At 48.0% G+C, this 20,294-nt stretch overlaps 3 long non-coding RNA genes across 4 annotated transcripts; 2 read left to right on the forward strand and 1 right to left on the reverse strand.

Annotated features, from left to right (window-relative positions):
* Positions 1-920: 920 nt before the first annotated feature.
* LOC121034734 (uncharacterized) lies at positions 921-3,194 on the forward strand. Its single transcript, XR_005792587.1, has 3 exons — positions 921-1,386; positions 1,645-1,776; positions 3,028-3,194. It is a non-coding gene; the product is annotated as an uncharacterized LOC121034734 (long non-coding RNA).
* Positions 3,195-3,992: 798 nt separating this feature from the next.
* On the reverse strand, positions 3,993-7,669 carry LOC121034733 (uncharacterized). The gene is made up of 3 exons (XR_005792586.1): positions 7,522-7,669; positions 6,710-7,219; positions 3,993-4,137 (listed from the first exon to the last, which is right to left on the reverse strand). It is a non-coding gene; the product is annotated as an uncharacterized LOC121034733 (long non-coding RNA).
* Positions 7,670-8,941: 1,272 nt separating this feature from the next.
* Positions 8,942-19,603, forward strand: LOC121034735 (uncharacterized). Of its 2 annotated transcripts, XR_005792588.1 has the most exons (3): positions 8,942-11,430; positions 17,784-17,966; positions 18,619-19,603. It is a non-coding gene; the product is annotated as an uncharacterized LOC121034735 (long non-coding RNA). The 2 variants fall into 2 exon arrangements; XR_005792589.1 differs by lacking the exon at positions 17,784-17,966.
* Positions 19,604-20,294: the final 691 nt, after the last annotated feature.

A 20,294-nucleotide genomic window follows, 5' to 3' on the forward strand; every position in this document is an offset into this window, starting at 1 on the left:
GTGATCTTCCTAAACCCATAGTGTATCAAGCCACTCCCCTCAGTGGCTCAGCACCGCCCTCGGGTCACTGGGCAAGCTCTTTAGAACATCCTACAAGCCAGACTCCTCAAGATCACCAGATGGCGTTCCACATTGGAGAAATTCACTGTGGGCTCCTTTTTCTCATTTCTAAAAATCAAACATCCTTTCAACAATGTCAGTTCTTAGGACTTTGATAACTACCTCCTGATTTAGGTCTTGAAACATCTCCATGAGGTAGGTGCTATTTTTCCCGTTTTATGGATGAGAATAATCGAGTCTCACAGAGTCCGAGGTCACAAAATAATCAATTTGAACACCCGTCTGTTATTTCTTATGCTCTTTCCGTGAGCCCAGAGGAGGGGGCTTCCAGGGACTCAGAGACCCCTCTGACCATGCCATAGATCTAAGAGACCTTCTCACATTGCAAACACCTTTTCCCGTGTGCCACTGTACCTGGGACCTGAGCCCCCACCCTGAGTTCTGGGTCACAGAGAACCTGCTCCCACACCTAGTCTCAGATGGGATAGGGATGACAGACGAGCAGAGGATCAATAGCCATCTGTCCAGGCTCCACTGACAAGCTAATCTTTTCAGTAAACATTTCATTAGCCCCTGCCAGGCTGCTCGCACCTGCTGACAGGAGAGGCAGAATGGGGTGGGGGTGGGGGTCGGGGCCCTCTGCTTTATAATAGGCACAGATGTCAGCCTGGGTCTCCTGGCCCCTGAGATCCAGCTAAGCTCAGCTAGAATGCTGGTGCCGTGCACTGGCGGAATCCAAATCATCCCCCAGATTTTTGTAAATTCCCGGGGACTCATGTTCTTTTTGCTTCCTCTGGCTTTCGGGACTTACCATCTAAGAGACCTGCTCCCACTCTGCTGTGAAGCTCTTACAACTTCCGTTTTCCCTTCATAGTACTGTTACTGCTGCTGCTGCTTATTGCGGCTACTGATATTGTCAGTTGTGTTAATACTGACAGTGGCAAGCACCCGCCATGTGCTGGACTCTCTGCTGACCTGTATGCGTTACCTTTGGTAAACCCCACAACGATCCTATGAGGGAGGTGCTGTTGTATTTCCCCATTTGGCATGTAAGCAAAGAGTCTCAGAGATTTGATGGAGGAGTAGGGGGTAGATTCTGGGTTTGTCTACCTCTAAAACCCAAGCTCTTACCCCCTGTATTGTATTTGGAGTTTGTGGAATTGACTAACCTCTGGCTCCCCCACCAGACTGGGAGGTCTGCACAGGTAGGAAGCACGTCTGATTGCTTCACCACTATGTCCCCAGGGCAATGATTTTTTTATAAAAAATAATGCGAGGTATCGTACATGAGTTTGTTTAGGCTTTATTGCTCTGAAGCCAATGGAGGTAAGAAGCTGGTTTTTATTTGTTTTTCTTTCGTGGAGGGAAGCAGTGTTTGTTCTTGCCACGCAGATGCATTCTCCTCAACCGTTTCAGTCCGGGTGACCTCTCATTTTGGTGGCTTTCTCTCCTCTTCCTCACGTTTCTCCTGTTCAGCCTCCTGCTTTATGTCCCTGCTCTGGGCTGCCCGTACCTACAAGGTTGCTTCTGGAATTTTAAATGTCTCCATGCTTAATAAAAACTTGGTGCTTTGGGTGATTTCAGGAAAAGAAAAGGAAAATATGGACCTGCCCTGAGATGACTTTATGGGGATTGGGGTGCATCTGTCTACGGGGGGGCAGCCCAGTTGCTTGTTGGCAATTGGGAATACAAGCTCACTGGCACCGGATCTTTCAGGTTTGCGTATGGCTGAGAAAGGACCCAGCCACAACTGTCCGTGTCTGACTCTAAAACCCTTGGTCTCGGGGCGCCTGGGTGGCACAGTCGGTTAAGCGTCCGACTTCAGCCAGGTCACGATCTCGCGGTCCGTGAGTTCGAGCCCCGCGTCGGGCTCTGGGCTGATGGCTCAGAGCCTGGAGCCTGTTTCCGATTCTGTGTCTTCCTCTCTCTCTGCCCCTCCCCCGTTCATGCTCTGTCTCTCTCTATCCCAAAAATAAATAAACGTTGAAAAAAAAAATTAAAAAAAATAAAAAACAAAAATAAAACCCTTGGTCTCGAGCATTGTATTACAAGGTCCCCGCTGGCTGTGCTCTTGGAAGAAAAATAGGAAACACCGATAAGCTACAAGAAACAATTGAAATCACGTATCCTGTTTCCACCTAGAGAAAATCACCATCGAACATGGGACATGGTGGTTAAAAGCATTCTGATTTTTTTCTATACATGTACGCACAGAAAAAGTATTATCAACCAGGCATTGATTTTGAAACCAGATATCCTCATTTGGCACCATAGGATGAATGTATTTCCATGTCAGTAAACACAGATTTATTTAATTTTTAGTGGCTTTACGGTATTCTAGCATATGCACGAAGTATGATTTATTTAACTAGTCTTCTACTGACGTGCACTGTTTTTAGTATTTTAACTTTTTATACAATGCTGCCTGGAGAAGCCTTGGAGATATCTATATATATATCCCTGTGGACTCCCCTGAGTTTCTCCGCTAAGGCAAGGAGGCTTCTTTACAGTGACACTTCTGATGTTCGGACCGATAATTCTTGTTCTGGGCGCTGACCTGTGCCTTGTAGAATGCTTAAAGCATCCTCGGCCTCTACTCACTAGATGCCACTAGCAGACTGCTCCCGCCCCCCCCCCCCCCCCCCGATATCCTGACGATCAATATCTGTTGATCGCCAAGTGTCCCCTGGGTGGCAAAATTGCCTCTGCTTGAGGACCACGGCCTCCAGGATAAAGTTGTTAAGTGACAAGGTTAAAGGATACGCATATTTGAAGACTTCTGTTACCTACTGCCAAATTGCCTTCCAAAAGGTACAGAATCTATTCCCACCAACAGTGGAGGGCGGTGCCCCATTCATCCCCCTTGTGAATATGCGCCTTAACATAAAAAACCACTTTACTGATCTCAAAAGACAAAACGTTCTTTCCGTGTTTGTTTGATTTTTTTTTCCGTGTGTTTATTTCTAGGGTGAGGTTGGACCTTTAAAAAAACCACGTTGATTGTGTTGACTGGCTGTTGTTTCTTGGCAAACTATCTTTCCTTATAACTATTTTTTTCTTTTGGAGCATTCCTTTTTTTTTCTTTTTCTTTTTCACGTCATCTTTTAACATAGTAAATAAAATGTGCACGTCTATCCCGGCTTGCTGTCTGTCTTTCTGTGTCGAGATCTGTGGTTGTGTTTGTGGTAAAACCCTTCCAGATCTGGCAGTAGAGTCCAGGGAAGCATCCTTCCCGGTTCCCTTCCAGGGGCTGGAACTGTGGCTCTGCTGGGGAGCCTCCAGGGCCCCAGCTTTGCCTGGTAGAGCATCCTATTCAGGTCATGCTCTTTTACACCAAGATCTACTGAATGTCCCTGTTGTGTTTGAGGGAAAAGTTCTTGCTCTGGACACCAGAGTGTCAGGGGACAGCCTTGATCTGGGGGGACTGACCGGGGGCTTGACCGTAATTAGTTCAGGTTAATTATTGCCGATCTGTAGATTCACAGCACAGGGACCTCTCTTCCCTTAAGCCGGGGCCTCTGGAGGTTTCTTTTATGAGCTCTGAACCCTGAGGGAAGACTTAAAGTAATGAATTTTCCTGTAATCAGATTTGAGGGTTTGTTCCTTGAGACATCCAGTCAATTGGAGAATTGAGCCCTGACTGGTTTATTTGGCCAAAGGATGCCGAAAACAAAGCCCAGGACATCTGATACGCAATCCAGGGAGTAGGTTGGAAAAAATGACTTGATATATTAGATGCCTACCTCTTGTGTTTCATGACGTTGTAGGGGGAACAGTTTTATTTACAAGGAGAAGCCATAATCTGGACCCAGGGTAGGAAAGAGCGGGGTGGCTTTTGTGTTGACTATCAGGGATGAGAGTCTGATTATCCTTGAGTAAAACCTTGTGAGACTCACTTTCACCTTTTTCCCTTATGGCAGTGACACAGTTTATGCATGTTTATAAATATTTAATGTGTTCGGTATTTATTCAGCATTCACTCATTCGTCCGTTCCTTTATTCAATCACCCAGAGGCACTGGGGACGTAGGATCCACGACGCAAGGCTCCTGCACATCTCAAGGTGCTGACAAGTTGCCTGTATGTTGGGAGAAAATAATAGACCGTGTGTGGGTTTGGTATGTACATCGGGGTCGCAGTGTGAAAATCTAAGAGGCCTTGTGGCAAAGTGAGTGAGGCTGGTTCCGGGGATCAATAAGAGGATGAGAACAAGGCTGGAGTGAAGGTGACAGGTGACACGTGCACCGGTGGGCCACCAGGCATTCGCTGGATGTGAGTCCCTTCTCGCAGGAGTCTCCCATGTGAGTCTCTCAGAAAATGCAACAGCCTCACTAGGCCTGATCCTGGAAAACAGCCCCTTCCAAATGGCTGTCCCAGTCAAGGGACGGACGGGAAAAGCTCAAAGACTTTTGTGTTGCTCTGGAGGCCACATGGCCAGAAGCAAAGGGGAACTCCAGGGGATCTCCCTTTTCCTTTCGGCAGAGGCACCTACACGGCAAAACACAGCCTTGCTCCGGGGGAGAGGGGGAAGCCGGTGGTGGGGGGTGCAGAGGGAAGCAGGAGAGGGCCTTTTACAAAGCCGAGCAGCCCAGACCAGCAGATCTGGTGGCCCCTGGCCCTGGGAGGCAGCCAAGTGAGACAGAGGACATAGGCTGCGGAGGGGACCCTTCTGCTGTCTCGTCCATTCCTGGAGTGAAGCACGTGTATCCTGACTCTCGATTATGCACGGGGCACCTGGGTGGCTCGGTAGGTTAAGTGCCCGACTTGGGCTCGGGTCATGATCTCATGGTTCGAGAGTTCGAGCCCAGTGTCTGGCTCCACGCTGACCATTCAGAGCCTGGAGCCTGCTTCGGATTCTGTGTCTCCCTCTCTCTCTCCTGTTCCCCAGCTTGTGCTCTCTTTCTCTCCCTCTCAAAGATAATAAACATTAAAAAAAAAAAAAGGATTATGCTCATTTCTAGTTTTTCTTTGCAATCGCATGACTCTCCTTTTCAGCAAATCTCATTGGTGATACAAAGGAAGGCTTGCGATAGAGTTTCTCTTCAGCCTCCCTTGTCTCAGGAGCCACTCACTGGTTTCTCACAGGAATGCAGGTTACAGAACTTCAGAAAAAAGTGTTCTAGGGACAGGGATCCCAAAACGGAAGTTCATTCTAGAATGATGTGAAGCTCTCAAAAATGTCATTCTAAGTGGATTCCGTTCTGCGCTTAATTCCAACAAAGGAGAAAAGAGAGAGGTAGCCAAAGACACAGGCGTGGCCGCACTGGACACTGCTGGATCCAAGCAACATAACTGCCTTGTGCCAAAGGTGGGACGAGAACACACACACACACACACGCACACACACAGCAAGGACACGTAGGGATACGGTCAGGATGGTAGCCCAGCATGACTAAGATGTGTGGAAAATGACAGAAAGGTTTTGATGGTTCTACTCTCTGTGAATTCAAAGTGGCATCTAACTGCATTTTCAGAGGCCTGAAAAACAATGGTTTAAACCAATAGGGCTGCATCTTTGTTTCTCTCTCAGGCAGCACAGGGTTGCTCTGGTGGCTTCACCGTGCCATCAAAATCTGCTTGCTGCTCTGCCATCCTTACTTAGTGAGTGGCTTCCATTTGCAAGTTTACCTCATGGCCCAAGAGGGCTGCCAGCGCTCCTACTATATTGGTGTTCCGGGCAGGAAGAAGAAGGAAGTGAGGGAGAGCAAAAAGGGTGCCTTCTGAATGTGTAAGTTCCCTTTAAAGTAATTCCCCAGAAATCTCCCCAGCGACTTCTGCATACATCTGACTGACCACCTCATTTGCAAAGGAGGCTGAGAAATGTGGTTTTAGAGTGAGACACATGGCCGCATTCAACACTCTGGAGATTCTGATTACTAAGAGAGCGAAGAGAATGGGCCATGGGGAGGCAACCAGCAGTTTTGGACACAAGCTCAAGGAAGACAGTGAACAAAGAAGGGAAAGTTCCCTCCCTCCCCTTCTTAGTCTGGAGTACGTGGTGCACTATTAACAGGCAATAAAAGCCTCTAGCAAATTTTCTTCCACCCTCTCTTTAAACGTTAAAGGAAAGTTCAGACCCAGGGAAGTGTGACAGAGCAGCATTTAAAATGATTTCAAGTTCCAGCTCCCCGGATGCGTTTCAGTGCAGGGTGCTGAAAAGGACTCAGAAATCCAGAGAACGTGATGAGGGAGGGACTTGAACAGGAATCTCATTTTCTGAAATGCGTTCCACAAGACGTCGCTCTGTGTCACACGAAAAAATGGCTCGTTGGCCGAAAGGCTGGGAAACTCTGGACTAAAACAAGTTAAACTGTTTATTTAAATAAAAAAAAAAATTGCAGTCATAAACATGCTCACATACCTTATGATTTTTTGTTTTCCTTTCTAAAAGGGAGCATTTCCAAGCTTATCTGATCATGGAAATCACTTCTTGCAGAGCATGCCGTGGGACGAGGGTTCTAGAGTAAACATTTGGGACACAGCGATGTGGTCAGAGGCTGCCTCCTTACCTGCCAGGCTCTAGCTTTCTCAGAGCACTGCCCGCATCAAAATCATCCTAGCCTCACTGCCGGCCTACTAAATGTAATGTTGGGTCCATGGCCTGAAAATCTGCATTTTCCCAAGCTCTCTTGGTAATTCTCAAAACTCACTGGCGTTTGAGGTCCACTGGACGACAGAGCCGAGCCTCCACTTTACAAATACTATGACTTGATGAATTCACCTCCAGGTGAGCTCCTGCTGGCCCCCTCAAAACTCATTTCTCTCATCGCCATTTGGTACCCGGATAATTTCCTCAGCGCGGTGCACGGCAGCCTGCATTTATCTTTATTGCCGTTCTCTTTATTGATTTAGGTCCACCTCTGCAATTCGTCAAGCTTGGATTGTATTTTAATCTTGTCCTCCCGAGTAGCTAAGATCCCTTCCAGCTTTGTATCATGCCGACATCTGATTAGCTGGGTCTCGATTCCATCCTTCAAGTCATTAATGAAAATATTAAATGGTGCTGGGTTAACACAACGGTCTTCAGGCCTCTCTGCAGACGTATGGCTCCTATAACTGCCACTGGTCTCTTCTCGGTGCCGTCATAGGTTGGACATCGCAGCCAGCGTTTCGGTTGAAGGTTTTTGCCTCCTTTACAAGTCCACACGTACAGGGTAAATCTAGGTAGGGGAAAACAGAACTACCTAATGAATCAATTCAATAAACATTAGAGCAACAAAACGTCTTTAAGGCATGCTATGATTTTCCTCTCACTCCAATGGCATGTGGGCCACAGGGTGAAGCAGCTTATCCCAAGTGCGTGCGTTAGAAAGATCTATTTTTCTGTAAAAGGCGGCTCAGCGCCATCTTTGAGCCACACCATTCTGGGCTGAGCCAGGCTCACAACAATCAGCTTGTACGTGGTAGTGCGGTGAGAGCTCGCTTTTCTGAACCTTTCCTGAGTGCTAGCTACTGTTCTGACCTCTTCAGAGGCGTTCGCTCTTGGGATGCTTAGAACTCTCCCAGGACGTGAGCGCTGGCTGCCTCAGCGCCCTCTTCTGGACGGGCTGTCAGAGGCACAGAGAAATTGGATAGCCTGCGCGAGGTGCCAGCGCTGAAAAAAGTCAGAGCAGACACTCAAACTCAGGCAACCTGCCTGGTTCCCTCACTGGACTCTGGACCACCACCCTGTGTGGCTACAGCTGTGACGGAGTGAGCAATTTGGTCGGAAAGGCCTACCCAGGGCTCAGAACCCAGAAATTACCAGCAAGACTGCGTGGTGTTAACGGGTTTTTATCAGTTGTCTTACTGAATGTTTGGGAGCTGTCAATCGGGATTAGCTGCACCTGTTGTACAGATGACAAGATAGAGGCACCGATATTCCCCCTCGGCACCCCCCCCCCCCCCCCCCCCCCCCCCCCCCCCCTGACTCTGTCCCCAGGCTGGCCTGGAGGACACCTGCCAAACAGCCGGGGCCCTGAGGACTCCCCAGGGCAGCGGGGGTGGAGAGACTAGCACCACGGGTCACGTGTTCAGTCCTCCCCACCCTCCCCACTACCCAGAAATTCCTTCTGTGGCCTCCTCCGCAAACCTGCAGCAAAGTGGGGCTGGGCTGAAATTTTCTCCCGTTGAACAAACACGCTCACTCCCTCCAGGCTGGGCCTGGCCTCATTCCAGCAGCTGAACGAGACCAGGCCCTGCCTTCGGAGATTTGAAAGTGGAGCAGACATCAGCCAACAGTCCCCACTCACCCTGACCCCGGGGCAGAGGAGGAAGCGGAGGTGTCACCCAGCTGTCACCTGCTCTGGGAGAGCCGGCGGGAGCCAGCCAGCCAGGCTTCCTGCAGGGGGCGAGAGCTGGGCCTTGAGGTCGGGTTTCAGCGGCAGCCGAGGGGCAGGCGGGTGGCTTCTGGGGGCTTCTGAGGGCGACCGACGCCTGGCGAGCAGCGAGCACCCACAGGCAAGTGCCTGCCTGGCAACAGGCTAGCCCCATCCTCACCTCAGTCCTCAGACTCAGCCCGTCAACCAGGCCCCGGCAGCTCCCTCCTGAGCTGACGCCCATCTCCTCCATCAGTAGAGCCACGGCAGCCAAGGACAGGGCCCCCGGGATAAAAAGCTGTCCGCATTCGGACACTTTGCCTTGGCGGGTGGAGGAGACCTGGAGACACGCGTCTTTGTTCTCCCAGTTGGCTATGAAACACTTCGTCCTTTGGCCACCAGAGGGCGACAGTCGCCCATACATCGGCTATTGCTGCATCCTGGGGCATCCGCCCGGGACTTCCGGGAGGCTGTGGAAGAGGACTTTGTCACTGAAATTTCGTGGGGACTTCTCGCCCCCCCCCCCCCAGCTTTTAAACGCCTTCAAAGCGGAGTATTCCAATCCCAGGGAGCGGCCTAGTTTAGGGATAGCACCTTAGGTACCAGGATACCAGATCCGGGGAGTCTAGACGACTGGTTCAGACTCGGGCTCTGACCCTCCCCAGCCTGAACTGTCTCCTCTGTAAAATGGGATGGTTTCCATGACAGGAGGGAAGTGAAGGGGCTCTGAAGGACACAACGCATGACGAAGAAGTTTTGATCAAAGCTGTTTCTCCTCCTGGTGTCAGTGCCAGTATCCTGCTGATCACGGAGAAGGATGGGGAGGCCAAGGAGCCCGCCCACCATGACCTCGGGTGTCCCGGAAGGTGACTGTGTCCCTACTTCCGAGGGCAGGAGGGAGGCAGGGAAGCTGGGACAGGGTAGGTGGTAGTTCACAGGGTGAAGGCTCTGGCCCTGGTTCTGACACCGCCTCACAGTGTGACCTCACGTGTGCCTGGCCATCTGTGCCTCTGGACCTCCCAGCACCCTCCCAGCTCTGCCATTGCAGTATCTCCCAGCCTGCAGTCCTCTGAGCTGTTTTGAGAGAGAAAGATCACTGCTGTGGGAGTTGGAGGGAGGGGCTGAAGAATAGCCCCCATGCACCCGGAGATGGGAGTTTCCCTCTTCCTTTGAGCCTCGATTTTCTTATCTGTGGAATGGGCAGGTTAGACTAGGTGATCTCTAACCATTGTCTCTTCACCCTGTCTCAGTAAATACACACAGAGTTCATATTGGTGCTAACTAAACAAACAAACATGCCTCTGCCCAACCTGGCCAGGTCTCCAGGGACAGACACTCTGGGGCACATACAAGTGTCAGTTCTGGATCCTGAGCTCCCCGCCCTTCTTTCTCCTTGCCAAAGCTCTCTCTCCTCTGGGTCTCCAGTGTGCTGTCTACGACGGGTCATTTTGTCTTCGGGGGCTTCTTCTGTCTCCACCCACAGCCCTCCATCCTCCCAAGTGAGGGAGCTGTCCACAGCTTTGTCCTTTCTAGTCCCTGTCCCCAGTGCATGACCCACCCACAGCCAACAGCACGGGCATAGGGCTATTCCATAAACAGGAGCTGGATGAATATTTAAAGGGAAGTAGTAAGTATTATATTAACAACTTACATGGATGTTGTAATGATCCACAGTGAAATATTCCCTCACCTCTTTGCGAAATTATCATTCCAAACCACGGAATACATTAGGTTTTATGATCTACTCGCTTCCTTGGGGAAATATAAATCTTGAAACATCATCTTCATAGGACAGGGCAAAGAGTCCCCTGGGACACAAGATGTTTAAGAACGTTAACTGAGAATCAGAAATAGTTTGCGATTAATATCGGGGTTTTGTTTATGGGCACAAATAAATCCCTGGTGTAGGGCTGACCTGTAAAAATCTGTCCAAGATGAAAACTCTGATTGCAGATGATGGAAATGGGGAAACAATCTGAATTTAAAGAGGTGATTTGGGGTGCAGGGTTGCAGTGTTTAGGAGCTAATATTTTCTGACCGTAAATTTGTATGCTGTTCAAACATTCCTAGTCACCCACTAAAATAAATATGATAGAGACTAGGAATTTATATCAACGGTCTACAGCCATCCAAGTTTTGTGAGTAGGTCGTGTGAAACAGGGAGGTTCTTGTTCCTAGGGTCATTGAAAGATCCCCCCTCAGCCCTGTTGCACCATCACTCAGGTGAGGCCCCCGCTGTGAGATGCTCAACGTTGGGGGGTTGTAGAGAAAGCTGTGTCAGCATCTGGGGCCTCGGGTGACTGGAAGTAGGGGGTCCTCCTGGGAAGAGAATTGCTTTGGGGGTGAGGAGACCCACGTGTGCCCTCTCACTCAGTAGCTCTCTGGGAGGTTAGGCAGGCTTCTTCTTTGTTTACAATCCATCACGGACTCCTCATAGCTTCTCGAACAAAGTCGAACCCTCAGAAGCTCTAGCCTGGGTCATAAAATCCTCTGTGACTTGACTCTGCCCCTTTCTCCAGGATCATTTCCCATCACACCAGGCTTTCAGGACTCAGTACGTACTCTCCACTTCTTGGTCCCTTAACCTGCAGCTTCTTCCCAGAATATCCTTCCTCCTTGAGCCATTTGGTACACAAATGGCTATTTTTTAAAAACAGCACGATGGTCTTCTTGTCTCTCAAGCCTTCTCAATGGCTCCTGGGGAGAGGTAGTTTCTCCTTCCTTTGAGTTTCTGGTAAACCCTGAACATCGCGCTCTCCCTCTGTCTTGCGACCTCCCTGTACACAGAATTACAGAACCTACTTCCCTGCCTTACTGGTCTTGGACTTGGCCAAGGGGCTTGATTAAACCAGTGCGATGTGAACAGAAGAGCCAAGGCCTTAAGAGGCCATGTGTTTTCTTTTGTGTTCTCTAGTGCTTCTTTGATTTTCCATGGGAAGAATGTGTCTCTGACAGCTGCTCTCCCAAGGAGAATATGGAGTCACCTGGAGCCAATCTGAATCCAGCCCTTGTCTGGAGCCAACCCCAGCTGCCCTCAGCCTGGAGCAGAGCTGCCTTCACCAAAGCACAGACACGTGAGTGAAAAAAATAGATGCTTATCGTCGGACGCCACTGAGTTTTGAAGTGGTTTGTTATGCAGCAATACTGTATCAACAGCCGACTGATGCACCATTTCACCTTGGGGCCGGAGCTCAGAGAGGAAGTGCATGTAGAGGAAACCATCTAATTTCGGAGGAATTAAAAAATATTGGGGCTGGTCCCCTAAGCCTCTCAGAGGAGTCCACCTTTGGTGCGATGCCATGTCTGATAGTGGTGCGTGGGGAGGCAGCACCTTCCAGAAATGGGCAGAGGTAGTGCCCTGGCTTCATATTCAATGCTGGGACAGAGATCCAGGAATTCCCACATGTCCGGTGCGGGGTGACGAATGTCTGGGGGGAGCTCTCTGGTTTATATAGATGAGAGATTAGCACAGGGGCACCACAAAGCACAGGCCCTTGGGATCTCAGGTTGCACAAGGTCTCCAGTTATCAGCCTGACGTGCCGAGATCAGACAAGGACCAGCCACCGGGGGTCCCCAGGGAAGACCCTAGCACAGGCTGCCCTTATAGTATGAGCACATAGCAGTAGAGAATAGATACATGTTGTTTTAAGCCACTGGCAGCAACAGAAAACCACTGCAAGCTGGAAGCCCGTTGCTACTCTCCGGCAGCAGGGGATTGTCTGATACAATCTTGTTTTTGTAAAGAAAAAAATGACAGAGATTTATGGGAGAGAGTATAGAGCTGTGGTTACAAGTTCGGCCTTTGGAGGTAAACAGATCTGGAGGTCTTCCTCTGGTTCCACGCTTCCCAGCTGTGTGATCCTGGGCAAGTGACTTACCCTCTCCCAGCCCCAATTCCTGCATCGGTAAATCTCATATTGTTGTTGTGGGAACTGATATGTGCCTGCTATACAGTGAGCACCCACTAAACAGAAATATCTATTATTATTATATTATACAAAAGGACCTACAGCAATCTGACAGTCATCTTGGGGTGAGGATGACTTTATTTTTGTCCTCGCTTTCTGATTTTTCTATCATGGACAAAATTTCCTTTGGAATACAAGAAAAAACAATACCAGGTGAATTGAAACAAGGAAAGAATCTGAAAATGTTTAGAGCTTTTTGTATGTCTGACTTGTTCTCAATGAGCTAGATGGAGTTTGTTGCCTCTTGGGTAATGTTCCCATTTAATTTTTACAAGCTAGTGGCAAATAAATGCTTTCCAATGCCAGTTCTTTTAAACCATTTTTTTAAAAAGCACAACAGACTGCTTTTGCCCACGTGGTTTGTTCCCAAGACCTTGCGGTGGAAGGGACCCGAGCGGGGCACGCGGCCCTGGGAGAAGCGCGTGGGGTGCAGGAAGCCGGGTCTTCTGAGAATGCAGGGTTGGGTGGGAGCATCTTGGGACAGGGGGCAAGCGGGCTGTTGCTTGATACTAGACTCCGGGAGGAAAAAAAAAAAATCAATGTTCAATTGTGGTTTTAAGGAGATTATGTTTACTTAAGAAAGTCATTAGTTGTGGGTATTTCTTTGCAAATGGCTTGAAACCGCATCTTTGCTTAGCTATGCAAATGTTAGCAGGTAAAGCGAATTTTATTTCTAATTTTAATTCACCAAACATATCGAGTGTCCACCATGTGCCGGGTAGACTGGAGAGTGGATTTGGGCGAGTGGATGAGGAAAAATGGATAAATCAAGGGCTCCAATTTCCCTGAGCTTTATTACCTACTTTAACATTTCCCCATATTTGCTTTATTTTGCTATTTCTTTTAAAATTATTTTGCAAAGCCATTTGAAAGTAATTTCCAGACAGCGTGACTCTTTATCCCCACGGATTTCAGCATAAACCTCTTAAAGATAAGAACATAGTCCTGTATCACCATATGCTATTATTACTAAGAAAAATCAGTAAAAATTCTGTAATATCTAATACTAAGTCTATATTCAAACGACTCTCTTGCACTCTCTCTCTTCAGCTGTTTTGTTGTCATCGACACCAATGCTGTGTTTTGAATTGCCTGGAGTAAAAATGACCTTTGCTCCGTGTAGCCAATGGCACTGTGTTCATCCCCTAGCACCCGCTTGCACAGCAGAGTCCTGTTGGAAAGAAAGTCATGGGCTCAGCAGGGCTGCCTTGCACCTTCCCCTTATGTGACAACAAATATCATGTCTCAGAAGCTGGTCCCTTTTGACTCCCCTTTCCAACGCTACCCAGGAAGAGCTTACGCTCTCATCCCAGAGCAAAGGCTCAGATACACACCTTGCCTGATGTCACCACCTAGAAAGTGGCAGAGCAGAGAGACTCTGAACCGAGTTGTGTAATTACAAAGCTAGAGCTCTAGGGGCTCCTGGATGGTTCGGTCGGTTGAGCGTCCCACCGGCTCAGGTCTTGATCTCACAGTTCATGGGTTGGAGCCCCGCATGGGGCCCTGTGCTGGCAGCTCAGAGCCTGGAGCCTGCTTCGGATTCTGTGTCTCCCTCTCTCTCTGCCCCTCCCCCGCCTCAAAAATAAATGAACATTAAACATTTTTTTAAAAAAGAAAACAAAGATGGAGCTCTGCTCCTCCCCCCCATCCCCCCTGCCTCCCCTTCTCCCACGTTCAGGAACCACTGGAGTGAATAACTCTGACACCAAAGTAGGAAGCGGACCCAGCTCAGTGGCGGCGATTACTGTCCAATGGTGATTCCCCTCACAGTATGCCACAGAAACCATGGCAAGAGCTTCAAGGAAACAAGAGCGTTGCCTTCTCCAGAATGACTCCCCCTGACAACCTGTTGACTTAGCTCAGGCTGCCATAACAAGGTGCTGAAGACGGGGGAGGCTCAGACAGCAGCTCTCCACCTTCTCACAGTTCTGGTGGCTGCAAGTCCAAGGTCAAGGTGCCATCAATGTTGGCTTCTGTGAGGCCTTTTTTCTGGCTTATAGACACCTGCCTCTCACCGTGTCCTCACGTGCCCTTTCCTCTGTGCGCACTCAAAGAGACAGACGGAGCTTTCTTGTGTCTCTTATAAGGACACAGTCCTTATTGGATTAGGGCCCGACTGTGATTATCTCATTTAACCTCAGTTTCTTCCTTCAAGGCCCTGTCTCCAAATATAGTTATAGCTTAGGGCTTCGGCATGTGGATTTTGGGAAACACGATGCAATCCATCATGCCTGTTCAGTGTTTTTACTGAAAAGCAAATATTTTGGTTGCATCTAAGTTGGGTTTAGCACAGTGTAGATGGTGGTCTGCCTAGCCTAGATGCTTCTTTACAATCCTGACCATTCCCCCTGCTTAAGCGAGGTTCCCCTGGCTTTACCCATTGACCCAGCAAAAGGAAATGCCAACTGATCACATCCTGGAGAAAAACCCAGCTCAGCCCTCAGTTTCTTCCTATAGTCTTCTCCTCACACCCTCCCACTGTAGAAACTGAAAATGCCAAATATTCACTGCCCTGTCTCCTTTGCACCAAGCAGGACCATGACCAGGGCTTGGCCAAATCAGACTCGTGCCCGTGATTTGAAGTGTAGCCTGCTGAAGCGGAGGAGGGATCCTGCAGAGGCCCCACTGGCAAGGCGTCGGGAGCAACAGCAGCCAAACAGTTTCCCGAGGTGGCAGATCTGGCGGCTGCCTCAGTGGGGCAGCAGCAGTGGGGTCTCCGCTGGGCCAGTGATGAACATGGTTTCCAACACTGTCCCAGCTGCGTGGCTTCTGAGGCCCTCTCGTATGCTCTGTGTGCTACTCAGTGTCCTATGACAAAGTTGTTGTCGGTGTGAATTACTGAGTAGATTTCTTCCACTTGCAATGAAGAACTCTGGCTGCTACCTCACCACCTCTGAAGGCCGTGCAGGCACGATCCATTACTAAAAGGAATCGTCTTACCTATTAGCTAAGCACAAGGGATGCTGCAAACTTCCCTTTCTTTCCAAATATACTCTTTCTCTTGGAATAATTTTAAACATACAGAAAAATTGCAAAGGTGGTACAGAGTATTCTCATCTACTTTACAACCAGTTTCCTCTATTTTTTTTTTTTTTTTTAGAGAGAGAGAGAGAAAGAGGATGGGGGAGGGGCAGAGGGGGGAGGGAGAGAGAGAATCTTAAACAGGCTCCATACTCAGTGAAGAACCCCACATGGGGCTCGATCTCATGACTGTGAGATCGTGACCTGAGCCGAAATCAAGAGTCGGATGCTCAACCAACTGAGCCACCCAGGCGCCCTAGTTTCCTCTATTATTAATATCTTACTTTAGTATGGTACAGTTGTCACAGTTAATAAACCGTTACTGATACATTATGGTTAACTAAAGTCCAAACATTATTTAGATTTCTTTGTTTTTACCTATTATACTCAATGTCCATTTTCTGTACCAGGACCCCATCCCGGATTTAGTGGTCATGTCTCCTTAGTCTCCTCTTGGCCATGACAGTTTCTCAGACTTCCCTCATTTTTGATGATTAGTTCTGAGGAGTACTCATTGGACGTTTCATAGAATGTCTTTCTATTGGGACTTTTCCGATATTTTTCTCATGATTAGACTGGGGTTATGGGTTTGGGGGTAGGAAGACCACAGAGGTAAGTTGCCCTTCTCATCATATCATATCAAGGATACATCCCACCAACATGACTGATCACTATTGATGTTGACCTTGGTCAGTTGGCCCAGGTTGTATTTGTTATATTTCTCGACTATCAAGTGACTCTTTTTTTTTTTTTTTTAGAGAGAGACAGCACGAGTGGGGAAAGAGGGGCACAGGGAGAGAGAGAGAGAGAGAGAGAGAGAGAGAGAGAATCTCAAGCAGGTTTCACACTCAGTGCAGAACCCAATGTGGGGCTTGATCCCATGAACGCATGACATCATGATCTGAGCCAAAATCAAGAGCTGGACACTCAACTGACCGAGCCACACAGGCCCCTCTATCAAGTTACTTTTGTTTTTTCTTTCCATTGTGTAGTCTTTGGAAGGAAGGAGACATGCATAGCTCCCCAACTAACAGAGGAAGTTATGATTCACTTCCTTGTGGGTGAGATAGCTTCTGCACAAAAATTTCCTTTCCTTCCTTCCTTCCTCCCTTCCTTCCTTCCGTATGTAGGTATTTAGTACTTATTCGGATCAGTATGGGCTCATGGGTATTTATTTTATATTTTGGATTATAATCCAGCACTATTTTATTTATTTTGTTGCTTCCATATCCCATTAGCATACCCTCCATCAATGTGGGCTTTAAAATCTGTTTTGTTAGCACTTTCTTCCTTTGGCATTGTAGGGTGTTCAAGGCTCATCTTGCCTATTTCCCGCACCATGCTGGGGTTGGCCGTTTTTCTAAGGAGTGTCAATTCCTTTCACTGGAGAATGGTATTTGAAACCATGGTTCGGGTGCTAGGTATGCTTGTAGCTACTGAACGGTTCTGGCCATTTCCTAAGCCTCTCAGCTGAGAAAACAAGATGTACATGGGTACACTAACCTGTGTGTATACGCACGCCTATACGTACTCTATGTGCGACCGTCTGTGTTCATATTAAGTTGCGTAGGAATTCATAGTCTTATCCCCAGCTCCCATCCATTGCGCACTCAGTACCTGCGAACCTCCCACGCCCACAATGAGAAACCTCTCCCTCATCTGCCATCCATTTAGGTCAGTGTCCAATTCCAGTGTACCCACAAAGTAGGTTCAGAATTAACCCTCACCCCAATGGGAAACAACTTTGTCAACTACAGTAGAAGAGGTTTATGTGTCATTCCTTTTGCCTTTAGTTGTTTTTTTTTTATTTTTTTTTTTTTACATTTATTTATTTTTGAGAGACAGAGAGACAGAGCACAAGTGGGGAGGGGCAGAGAGAGAAGGAGACAGAATCCGAAGCAGGCTCCAGGCTCCGAGCTGTCAGCACAGAGCCCGATGCGGGGCTCAAACCCACGAACTGTGAGATCACGACCTGAACCGAAGTCCAGCGCCTAACCGACTGAGCCACCCAGGGGCCCCGCTTTTGCCTGCTTTTGCCTTTGGTTTTGCAGACACCACTAACTCGCAGAGTTACCTCAGGCAGCACCTTCTGCTCCACCCCTTTCAGTAAGGCTGTTTGACTTTTGTGCAAAATCCCTTTTTTCTCCCGTTATGCAGATCTCAGCCCAGACGGAGTCAGCCTCAGACAGTCCCTAGGACCCCTTCTTTCTCCTGACCATCCTTCCTCTTTTCTATCCTCTGTCGTCTTCCTGAAACCTGCTAGCCCTTTCCCTGGGGTGGGCCGGGGAAAAAGAGCTCGGTCTCGAACCTGAAGGAGCAGAGGAGAGTTCTTCCCATCAAGGAGTGATGCTCCATAGACCTCTGGGGGGTGAGGTCCAAGGTCCCAGATCCCCCAGAGGATAGAAACTATAAAACAAGAACCATTTTCTCTTCTCAGGGTTCATGGTCTCTCGGAGAGTTACTTCCAGTATATTGTTTTTCGAACTTAGCCACCATCCACAGACATGAGGATGGAAAGGAAGACAGGGGTGAATGGGATCAGGGAACAGTGTCCCGCCACGTGGAAGACTGTGTGGACTGGCTGCAGGGTTGGGTGAGAGTCACGCCACAGTTCCACAGGGTAAGGATTCTCCCCACTCAAATCGTTCATGGAAACAAAATTTCATTCGCTTTTAAACATTATGTTCTTCAAATTTCTCTGTTATGTCTATTTAAAAAAAAATCACCAGTGTATTGGAATACTTTGAAAACTCACCCACTCCTGCCTGAAAGGTGATCTAATAACAGTCTGGTGCCTGTCATAATCTCTGCGGCTCTGGCCTGGGGGGTCCCCAAGTTTGAAGTGGCGTCCCTCATTCTGTCCCCGGGGGGTGCGGAGGGAGCCTGACAGCCCGTCGTTTCTTGCCTTTGATAAGCACCTTCCTTATACAAATTGCACCTTCCCCTGAAGTAACTTTTCCAGCTTTACCCCCACCCCACCCCTTCTGTCCCTGTTTAAAAGGAGGCTATTCAGACAGCTTGAGAACAATGATGCTTCGGGATGGTTTAATCGGGGGAAGGAAACCTGTAGAGGGTCTTATCTGGGGTGAGTGTCTCAAGCATCCAAGATTATCTCCCTGTCACCTTGTGACCCATCTTCTTCATGCCACCTTTTAATTTTGGTAGCAATTACGGTGTATCTGGATAATGCCCATTAGCATATTCATGGTCATCTCTTCACATTTATTGTCCACACGACTCATTAATCTTCATCCACTTTGTGTGTTTGACAGCTCAATCTATTTTGCAATCTCTGGGAAGCAGCCATAGCCCCCCAAAGCCTTTGTTTTCCTGTAAATAAACGGTGTTGGAACCAGAGGACAATGGTGCATCCCGTGGTGATTGACACCAGCCACGGCTACTAATCAGGATGGGACTTCATCGCCAGCTGAGTCGAGTGCATTATGGGGCCATTGTTCCAACGCTGCCAGGGCAAGAACACACACAGCCAGTCACCTTCGCAAGATGGGTTGATTGTTCTTCAAGATTAGACCGAGTTGCCTTATTATCCGTCCCAGACAACAAGGCATCTCACCCAAACAGACGCATGTGCAGGGATGGCCGGTGCGCTGGCCAGATTTGAATTGCTAATGTATAATCTGCCCGGCACAGATGTGCAATGAATATTTGGATGTTGTTTTGCCCGTCAGTCGAAGGGGCTGAATGGATGAGGTGATGAGCATTCAGTGATGGGTCCTGGACGTTGGCCAACAGCAGAGTTTGAGAACTTGTGCTGATGATAATCAGACTACCCTGCAAAGTACCTTTGCGGTACTTTAGCAGCGAATTCTGTTAGAGACTGGTTGGTGGAAAGTTCCCTTTCCTTTTTGGTGCAATGAGATGTTTTGTTATGTGTTTCAGACTTGGAAAATGTATAGAAGTTGCCTTTATCGTGCCCTCACCTACCAACACTTGAGGCTGTGAGTAATGCCGAGCTGACTGGTTGGGTTTGAATTCCCCGTTTTCTAGCTTATTTGTTTAAGCTCATTTTGCCTGTTAAAATATGGCTGAAAAATTCTATCAACCATATAGAGCTGCTATGAGAATCCAATGAGTTGATGTACATAGAATAAGCCCTAGAACAGTGCCTGGCTTAAGCGTGTGCTCAACAAATGTTAACAGTTTCCATATTATTGGTCATTTGCTTTTTCTCAATGTTACTGTGGTCAAGTAGATTGGATACATTGAAAATAAAGTTAAACCACGTTCATTACGTCAGGATGTCTCCTGGCCTTCACTATGCTGCTTTATCTGGCACAACTCCAGGTGTATGGGACATTTCCCATATTTATATGATCACGGAGTCCTTTTACCAGAAGCATCTCTTACAGCTTATTCCCCCAGAACATACTATAGGAAAAGCTGCCTAGAATATAACACATTTGCAAAGCTTTAAAAGAAAAACATGGGATTCAAGAGTGTATATATAATCAAGCTACTTATATGTGAAAGCAGTAGGAATTAATTATGCAAATGCCTATATTCTCTCTGAAAAATATGTCATTCAAAGGTAGTATTTGCACGGAGGGAACACAAGGATGGCAGCTAAGAGCTTGTAGGAAGGCAGTGAGACCAGTGGATTGCACTGAAAGAAGTCTAAGCAATCATAGTGAGTATCTTGTTAAATAGACATCAAAAGATTAAAATACCTTGAAAGAAATTATTTATATTAAAATAATGGGATAACAGCATATAACAATGCAGATCAAAAGAATGAAGAATGGGAAAGAGAAAGCAGGTGATTTAAAAAAATTTTTTTTAAGTTTTATTTATTTATTTTTGAGAGAGAGAGAGAGAGAGGGAGAGAGAGTGAGTGGGGGGAGGGCCAGAGAGAGAGGGAGAGAGAGAGAATCCCAAGCAGGCCCTGCGCTGTCAGCACAGAGCCTGACGAGAGGTTTGAACTCACACA

This window comes from Herpailurus yagouaroundi, unplaced genomic scaffold (genome assembly GCF_014898765.1).
Source record: "Herpailurus yagouaroundi ecotype Mexico unplaced genomic scaffold, PumYag 160, whole genome shotgun sequence".
NCBI lineage: Eukaryota > Metazoa > Chordata > Mammalia > Carnivora > Felidae > Herpailurus > Herpailurus yagouaroundi.